We start from the raw sequence: 9180 nt of genomic DNA, 5'->3' as shown, positions 1-9180 counted from the left end.
AATACAGGAGGGACTACAGGCACCCGCCACCACGCCTGGCTAATTTTTTGTATTTTTAGTAGAGACGGGGTTTCACCATGTTAGCCAGGATGGTCTCGATCTCCTGACCTCGTGATCCACCCACCTCGGCCTCCCAAAGTGCTGGGATTACAGGCGTGAGCCACCGCACCCGGCCGAGATATACCTAATGTTAAATGACAAGTTAATGGGTGTAGCGCACCAACATGGCACATGTATACATATGTAACAAACCTGCACGTTGTGCACATGTACCCTAAAACTTAAAGTATATTAAAAAAACAGTCACAGTTTATATCCATTGTAACTGTGATGTATTCAGGAAAAGAAAAAAATGCTAGTATAAATGAACAACAACAACAAAAATACACATACTTCAATCACTTTACTGTGCCTAAAAATAGATGTACAATTTCAATTGCAATTTCATTTTAAAGTGTTTCAACTTATATTATCTACTATTCTTTGTCATAAGGTAGTTCTTGCTCAAGGTGTTTCTTGGCATTATAGAGAACAAATGAAGTCACTTAAAAGTTTCAAATTTTCTTTGTTTTAACTTAATGTTATTTTGTATTTCAATAAGTTCTTGTAGTTGTGGTTTCAAAAATTATTACAAGGGCTTCGAATTTACTTTTATTTGGAGCATCAGCCCTGCAGTAGGAAGCAAGCAGCTTGATAGCTATTGCTCTGGGGATGCATCATGTCATAATGCTAACCACGTGGCCTACCTAAATAGCACTGAGTGTCAGGCTCCTTGTTCATAAAATGCTAACAATCATATGTACTGTACCTGTCTCACAGAGCAGTAGTCTGAAACAAAATAAATAAAAGAGTTTTTAAAACAAGTAGTGCTGGTCAATCGTGGAGATTTTGGTAATAATGGTAGCAACAGAGCTGGTGTTCAAGTAGAAATTCTACTTCAAATGGTAACTGGCATCATAAGATCAACCAGCATCTACTGTAGAAAAAAAAGATGCTACTTACAGAGCCCTCAATTATGGTGCTACAATACTACTTGTTGTAACATAATTTAGTAGCTTTGCCACCATGATTTTTTTTGCATGGATTCTTTTTTCCTTGTTCATGTTCTGTTTCACACTTGACTATTTTATAGGTCATTATTTTACTGATAGGCGTGAGGAGAGTGGTATATTAAAATAGAAATCCTGTGTTAAAAAAAAAAAAGAAGAAAAGTCACCTCAATGGGGGTTCCAGAAACATGGCAAACTGAGAATAGAAGTTTACCTGATGAAGAGTTTAACTATCAGAAGTATACCTGATAAAAAGCATCCATTTATATCAGTAGAGAGCGTAAGCTTAATGAGGAAAAACTGAATAATTTCTCTTAAGATCATGGGTAAGGCAAAATTGTTCTCTTACCATTCCTATTCAACATCATACTGGGAGCATTAGACAGTGTAATAAGCCATATTAAAACTTCTAAAAAATTCTATAAAATTACTCTGAGAACTATTAAGTGAATTTTGGAAAAGCCACAGAATACAAGGATAATATACAAAAATAAACAAAATACAAAATATACAAAAATATGGCAGTGGTGAAAAAATGGAAATCTAAAATTTTTAGTTAAACTTTATGTATAATAACACCAAAACACAACAATACTTAGGTATAAGAAAATCTGAAAATGTGTAGGATTTCTATGCTAAAAACTACAAAACACCAATTAAATAAATCAAAGAAGATCTAAATAAATGGAGATACAAACTGCATTTGAGGCACAGAAGAGTCGGTACCATTATGATGTCAGTCTTCCCAAACTGAACAATTGGTTAAATGCAATCCCAGGCAAAATCCCATCAGATTTTCTTGTAAATATCACCAGCAATTATAAAATGTATATAGAAAGTCAAAGGAATTAGAATCAAGAAAATAATTTCTGACAAAGCACTTGTATCCAGAATACATAAAGAACTCTCAAAACTCAACAAGAAAACATCAAACAAACAAAAAAAATTTTGAGAATGGGCAAAATATTTGTACATACACTTCACCAAAGAAGACATACAGCTGGAAAATGATGAGCATTTTTGCATGTGTTTTTTTGGCTGCATAAATGTCTTCTTTTGAGAAGTGTCTGTTCATGTCCTTCACCCACTTTTTGATGAGGTTGTTTGTTTTTTTCTCATAAATTTGTTTGAGTTCATTGTAGATTCTGGATATTAGCCCTTTGTCAGATGAGTAGGTTGTGAAAATTTTCTCCCATTTTGTAGGTTGCCTGTTCACTCTGATGGTAGTTTCTTTTGCTGTGTGGAAGCTCTTTAGTTTAATTAGATCCCATTTGTCAATTTTGGCTTCTGTTGCCATTGCTTTTGGTGTTTTAGACTTGAAGTCCTTGCCCATGCCTATGTCCTGAATGGTATTGCCTAGGTTTTCTTCTAGGGTTTTTAGGGTTTTAGGTTTAACATGTAAGTATTTAATCCATCTTGAATTAATTTTTGTATAAGGTGTAAGGAAGGGATCCAGTTTCAGCTTTCTACATATGGTTAGCCAGTTTTCCCAGCACCATTTATTAAATAGGGAATCCTTTCCCCATTGCTTGTTTTTGTCAGTTTGTCAAAGATCAGATAGTTGTAGATATGAGGCATTATTTCTGAGGGCTCTGTTCTGTTCCATTGATCTATGTCTCTGTTGTGGTACCAGTACCATGCTGGTTTAGTTACTGTAGACTTGTAGTATACTTTGAAGTCAGGTAGCGTGATGCCTCCAGGTTTGTTCTTTTGGCAAAAAACATATGCAAAAAGGCTCATCATCACTGGCCATCAGAGAAATGCAAATCAAAACCACAATGAGATACCATCTCACACCAGTTAGAATGGCCGTCATTGAAAAGTCAGGAAACAACAGGTGCTGGAGAGGATGTGGAGAAATAGGAACACTTTTACACTGTTGGTGGGACTGTAAACTAGTTCAACCATTGTGGAAGTCAGTGTGGTGATTCCTCAGGGATCTAGAACTAGAAATACCATTTGACCCAGCCATCCCATTACTGGGTATATAACCAAAGGACTATAAATCATGCTGCTATAAAGACACATGCACATGTATGTTTATTGCAGCACTATTCACAATAGCAAAGACTTGGAACCAACACAAATGTCCAACAATGATAGACTGGATTAAGAAAATGTGGCACATATACACCATGGAATACTATGCAACCATAAAAATGATGAGTTCATGTCCTTTGTAGGGACATGGATGAAGCTGGAAACCATCATTCTCAGCAAACTGTCCCAAGGACAAAAAAAACAAACACCACATGTTCTCACTCATAGGTGGGAATTGAACAATGAGAACACATGGACACAGGAAGGGGGACATCATATACCGGGGCCGGTTGTGGGGTGGGGGGAGGGGGGAGGGACAGGATTAGGAGATATACCTAATGTTAAATGACGAGTTAATGGGTGCAGCAAACCAACATGGCACATGGATACATATGTAACAAACCTGCATATTGTGCACATGTACCCTAAAACCTAAAGCATAATAATAAAAAAATAAAAATAAAAAAAAAGGAAAATGAGCACATAAACAGATGATCAAAATTATGAGCCATTAGGGAAATGCAAATTAAAACAACAATGAAATACACATTTCATAAAAAAAAAAAAAAAAAAAAAACACTGACGATACCAAATGCTGACAAAGATTTAGAGCAAACGAAATTCTCTTACACTACTGGTGGGAATGCAAAATGGTAGAGCAATAGTAAAAAACAGTTTGGCAGTTTCTTACAAAGCTACACTTACACTTATGATATGACCCACTTATTCCAGTCTTCAATATTTACCCTAGCCAAGTGGAAACTTACTTTTACACAAACACCTGGGCACAAGTGTTTATTGAAACTTTATTTATAATTACTGCTGATTGGAAAAATCCAAATGTCCTTAAATCAAGGAAAAGATTATGGATAGAAAATGAATGTTTTCCATGCATACAGTGGAATACTATGCAGCAGTAAAAATGAATGAGCTGTTGATTCACGCAGTGACGTGAATAAATCTTAAATGTACTTTGCTCAGTGAAAGAAGCATGACGCCAAAGGCTAAATAGCCTGTGATTTATTATGCATGATATTCTGGTAAAGGCAAAACTACTGTGGTGGTTGCCAGGATTTGGTGAGGGGTGAGCAAACTGGCCACATAAGGGCATCAAAAAGGCAACGTTCGGGTGAGAGATTGTTCTATATGGAAATGTAGTGATCATTACATGACTACGTGTCTATCAAAACCCTTAGGATTGAACACCAGAAAGAGTGAATTTTACTCCAGGTAAAAAATTTTTTAAAAATTTTCCTATTGGTCAAGAAATAAAAAGGTTATAAAAAATTATATAAGTAAATAACTTGTATTATGTAAATGTATAATTCAAATAGGGTCAGTGTGTGAGGTCAGTATTGCTGAGAGCATCATAATTGATCAGTGTTTAAATTTTATCAGAAAAAGTAAATACGGCAAATATAAAGAGAAAAATTGATAGGAATAATATGTGGCTGCAATTTTCTTCAAAAATGAGACTGTGAGAATGTATGCAGTGTAGCAAAAACAAAATTAGTCTGGATTGACCCAGTCATTTGGACACATATCACTGGTAGATAGATTTAAATGAAAAATTCCTAATCTTTCACTTCAGCTAATTCATAAAATTGTGAGGATAGTCTACTGCACATTTCAGGAACATATTAGCCAAGAGTTTGGTCATTGTTATAGAAATGTGCACTGATTGAGACATTTTTGGCCCCACCGATAACACAAGGCATCCTTATAAAGAATTTGTGAATGCTTTGAACTGTACCCAGCTGGTTTCTGCAGAACAGAGCGTTCTCCACCTGCTAGTAACCTCAGGAGGTTACTACAGTGTTTTGCTTTATAGATTATCAGTCTGTTGTACTACCATTAGGGTTGACAAGGGTAATATCCCACTGTGGTTTCTTTTTTCTGACCTCCAGAGATTACAAAATGACATTCAGCAGATTCTAGGTATTTGGAACATGCTGGTACTGTTAACCATTATTTTCTTTTTCAGTTGCAAAGCTAACTGGGTAAAAATTCCAAAAACTCTACCCAGGTCCTATAAAGCAGTAATATAAAAATGTGCTTCTTTTTTTCCATCTAATGTTCTTCTCCTCTTTAATGGTGAAACTATCCTGTGCACTATTTCTCTATTTATAGCCCAGACAATTCAACTCCAGGCGGTTGGTTCTATTAAAAGATAAACAAACTCCTAAGAAACCCCCACTGGTTTGTAAATGGCCAGTTGTGCTGACATGACAGGCTGCAGGTAACTGAGCCCATGTGGGGATGTTGGTCATTTGCTACTGAGCTTGGACCACACAGCGTCTTTGGCCAAAGAGCAGCTGGTGATATCAGCAATTTTTTCTGTTAACAAAAAGTCAAAACCAATGGCCATATAAACAGGTTACAAATATTGGTTGGGTTTTTATCTAATATACCAAACTCCAAAATACCATCTTTACTTCCATTGCCTAATCGGCTCATTGGTCTTTGAGGATGATTTAGAGGATTTTGTTGAAAAGACTTGCCTTTGAAAATGTGACTTGGTCCAGTTGGAAGAGCTTCAGGCATCTCAGCCTCACATGCCTCCCTCTCTTATTGCACCTTTCCCCAGTCTTGCCTGACCACTGGGGCAAGATCTTGTACGTTCTTACTTAAATAAAGAGGATAAAGAATGGCAGCTCCTCTCTCAGGAGTGGATTTCTGCATGCCCTTTTTCCATTTCCCATTCTAACCCATGGTTTGCTTGGATCTTCATATCACCCAGTTAATAAACTCACATTGGATCTTCTTGACTGCTGATTAATTAAAAACACTACTATACTATCTGGCTACTCCCTTGGTCACAAGTCCGTTCTTCCCAATTGTATGTTGACTGCCTCTCATCCAAGGCTTTAAGTATCAAGAATGTCTACTGGCACGCTAACATCTTTCCAAGATATGGCTCAATCCAGTGCACAATTATTGTTCATAAGGGAAAGGGAGAAACTTCCTTGAAAAAGCAAACAAGGAAGATAAGCAGACAGTTACGATATAGTTGGTGTGTCTGGATATGGCACTGAAACAATCCTTTGTGATACTGAGAACATTTTTAGACATAAAAGGGAGAAGTAATTTATGGTAGCAGATGAAGGTGACAAAGTATTTTAGGGTCAAAACACAGAGGAATTTACAGGATGGTGGGAGTCCCTGAAAGTTTATGGCACAAAACCAGCGCCTTCAGATTTCTTTTTATATAAGAGTGTACTTTGGTAGCAGTACGAAGGCCGGGTTTGAGACAGAGATGACTCTGGACAATAAAACCAGCTACTGGGTTGCTATCATAATTCAGGAAAGAGGATATACCAAGAGCAGTGGGTGCAGAAAGAAGTATCTGCAAGATTTTAAGAAGCATTTAAAATAAAATCCTAGGTTCTCAGCACCTAAAACAGTCTATGTAAGAAATAGAAACACGGACTTGGAACAACTTTTAATAACGAAAATCCCAGAATATTGTCTTTTCACTTTTGCTTAATAATTAAACTTACTTACTGGAGATGACAGAAGACAGTTTAATAACAGTACACAAACACAGAATGAAAATTAAATGAATACTAATCAATTGTTAAGCTACTATAGCTCATAAGAGGAAGAATTTAGAGTTTAAGATTGAAGATTGGATGAAACTTTAGGAACTTTTAATCATCAGCATTATTAAGCAGGATATAGTCATGATAGGGGTCATAGCTTCTTATACATCCGAATGTTTAACACTTAGACTTTTCTGAATAGTGAAATGAAAAGGAAATGAATTACATATTTTTAAAGACAAATTTTATTATTTTTTCATTTTATTTAAATTTATATTTTTACATAGCATTTCAATTTTTATATGTAATTGTATAATAATAATTTTATTGTTCATTTTCCAGAGTGTTAGTTTATTGATTTACAATCCTGTGTTCCATGTTAAGTCCGTGTTGTCCTGATATCTGTCTCTGCTGGTTCAAGGGAGTAGCCAGACACAACTTCTAAAAAATAGACAAACACACAAAAGTAAAACCATAAACTTTTACAGCTGGAGGAGCTTTCATGGGATAAGCTATGGCATTAAGAGTCAACACGTGATATTCATCATCTTCCTCCTCTACTACTCATTCCAGTTCGCTCCGACCTTCAGCTCTGCTCCTGTTGGTCTAGGTTACCTGTCTGGCAAGATGACCTAGACTTTTATTTTTGAGGAACCTGATCCCCTGGCCATCATGTGCTTCTTGGCTGTGGTTGTTTCAACTGACCACTCACAGATGTCACCAGGCATGAAAGCATCCGGAGGTGTTCCAGTAACTCTCATGGATTCTGGACTTTCTTCTCTCTGCCCCTATACTATAGGAGTGACCCTCTATCTTTGTGATAATCAGCATCAATTCCTCCTGTCAATATAGTAATTCTTTTTTTTTTGTCCCTCTACTACTGGCATGAGGACCCCAAATCGCCCTGTGGTAATTGACTTAGGTTTACTGGAATCCTTTTTGTGTCCCCTGAAGGAAGTATACCCCTCCCATCAGGAACTAGGATCTCTAATCCAGAAACACCTAGAGTTGCGTGAATGGCAAGCACAGTCTCCAAGTGACTTGATTAGAATTAATAGAGAAAGGATCAACTTCTGTTTCCTTCCTTGGTTCCCAGATGCAGGTTTTTAACTGTCAGTGACACAGCACCATATAACAGCATCTTGTGTGATAGCACTCCATCTCACAGGGTATCCTCTCCATACTGTGGCTTAGCTTTGCCCTTAAGAAGATACCTTTGTTGCTCTATTAGGGTGTCAGCTTCTGGTGAGTCATTTATGGGAAGACCAGTGGAACCCACAGTCATATGTCCACTGCCCTACCTCCTCTGGTGTACAGTGGATGTCTTGATCTGTCTGACAGTGTGGCTCAGTCACTGCAGTCAGGGCAGACAAAGCCATACTTAAGATATGGATCATTCTCAATAAGGATGAATCATAGAAAGGTTGATGGTGTCTAATGTTAGCAGCTTCTCACCAAGTGCCCAGATGGTCTCCTTGAAGGATTGTAGGGACAGGACTTTCAGCAGCAATGGCAGCTAGAATAAGCTCGGTGAGATGCAGTTGATGGCAATTAGGCTATCCATGCTTCCATCCCTGCCAGCATGACTCCTCTGTTTATGGACAAACAAATGGGCCGTGAGAGCAGAGGCACCTAAATGAGACATCTTGTTCACCTGGTTTCCAGCCTCTTCTTGGGAATAGGTGTTCTTTGGTGGCCACTGACATGCAATACAGTGTTCTGCACACTTTGTGTTCATGTCATAGGTCCATCCACATACCTCTCCTCAGCTCTCCTCTCCAAGCCACTCACCACTCCCTGGAGTCCATGTGTATTCCTACCTCGGACAACTTCTCCCTCCAAACAAAACACATGATCGGACGTACTACTCAAAGCACTGCTACTGAGAAGATTTATCCTAATCACCATATTTCAAGGGCACCCCTGATAGGTCATTAGTGCAATAGCAGCTATTTATTCCGTTGCATTAACAAACAAGCTCACCTGCCTATCAGCTGGCAATGGTGTAAAGTGAGGTAAGGCATTAATGTGACATCAGATGTGGAATCTGAGCCGCTTGTTTCTGTAACTTATGTGTACTCTCAGGACCTGCTTGGAACCAATTCTGAATGAATCATTTCCACTGCATAGCGGATCACTATTGTGCCTACTTCACCTTATGACTTAGGGTTATGCCAATACCAGCTCATGATGAATTACTCAGGTGCCATCATCGATTCATGTTGCCTAGTTCAGTCTTCATTATCTCTTTGGGGCCTGTAGCATGTCAGTAGTTGCCTATTAAACTACGTGGCCGGGGCAGGCCTGGTGGCTCACACCTGTAATCCCAGCACTTTGGGAGGCCAAGGCAGGCAGATCACGAGGTCAGGAGTTCGAGACCAGCCTGGCCAACATAGTGAAACCCCCCACCTCCCTACTAAAAATATAAAAATTAGCGGGGCGTGGTGGCGGGCATCTGTAGTCCCAGCTACTCAGGAGGCCGAAGCAGGTGAATCACTTGAACTCGGGAGGCAGCGGAGGTTGCAGTGAGTAGAGATCATGCCATTGCA

The 9180-nt window shown here is 38.3% G+C and overlaps 1 long non-coding RNA gene across 1 annotated transcript in view; it reads right to left on the bottom strand.

Annotated features, from left to right (window-relative positions):
- Positions 1-6989: 6989 nt before the first annotated feature.
- The window catches only part of LOC115836735, a 73773-nt gene continuing 71582 nt past the window's right edge, over positions 6990-9180 (bottom strand). Inside the window, exon 3 of the long non-coding RNA XR_004031769.1 lies at positions 6990-7072. This is a non-coding gene — a long non-coding RNA (uncharacterized LOC115836735). The remainder of the gene's footprint in view (positions 7073-9180) is intronic.

This window comes from Nomascus leucogenys, chromosome 9, assembly GCF_006542625.1.
Source record: "Nomascus leucogenys isolate Asia chromosome 9, Asia_NLE_v1, whole genome shotgun sequence".
NCBI classification, from domain to species: Eukaryota; Metazoa; Chordata; class Mammalia; order Primates; family Hylobatidae; genus Nomascus; species Nomascus leucogenys.
This window is presented reverse-complemented; position numbering and strand designations above follow the sequence as displayed.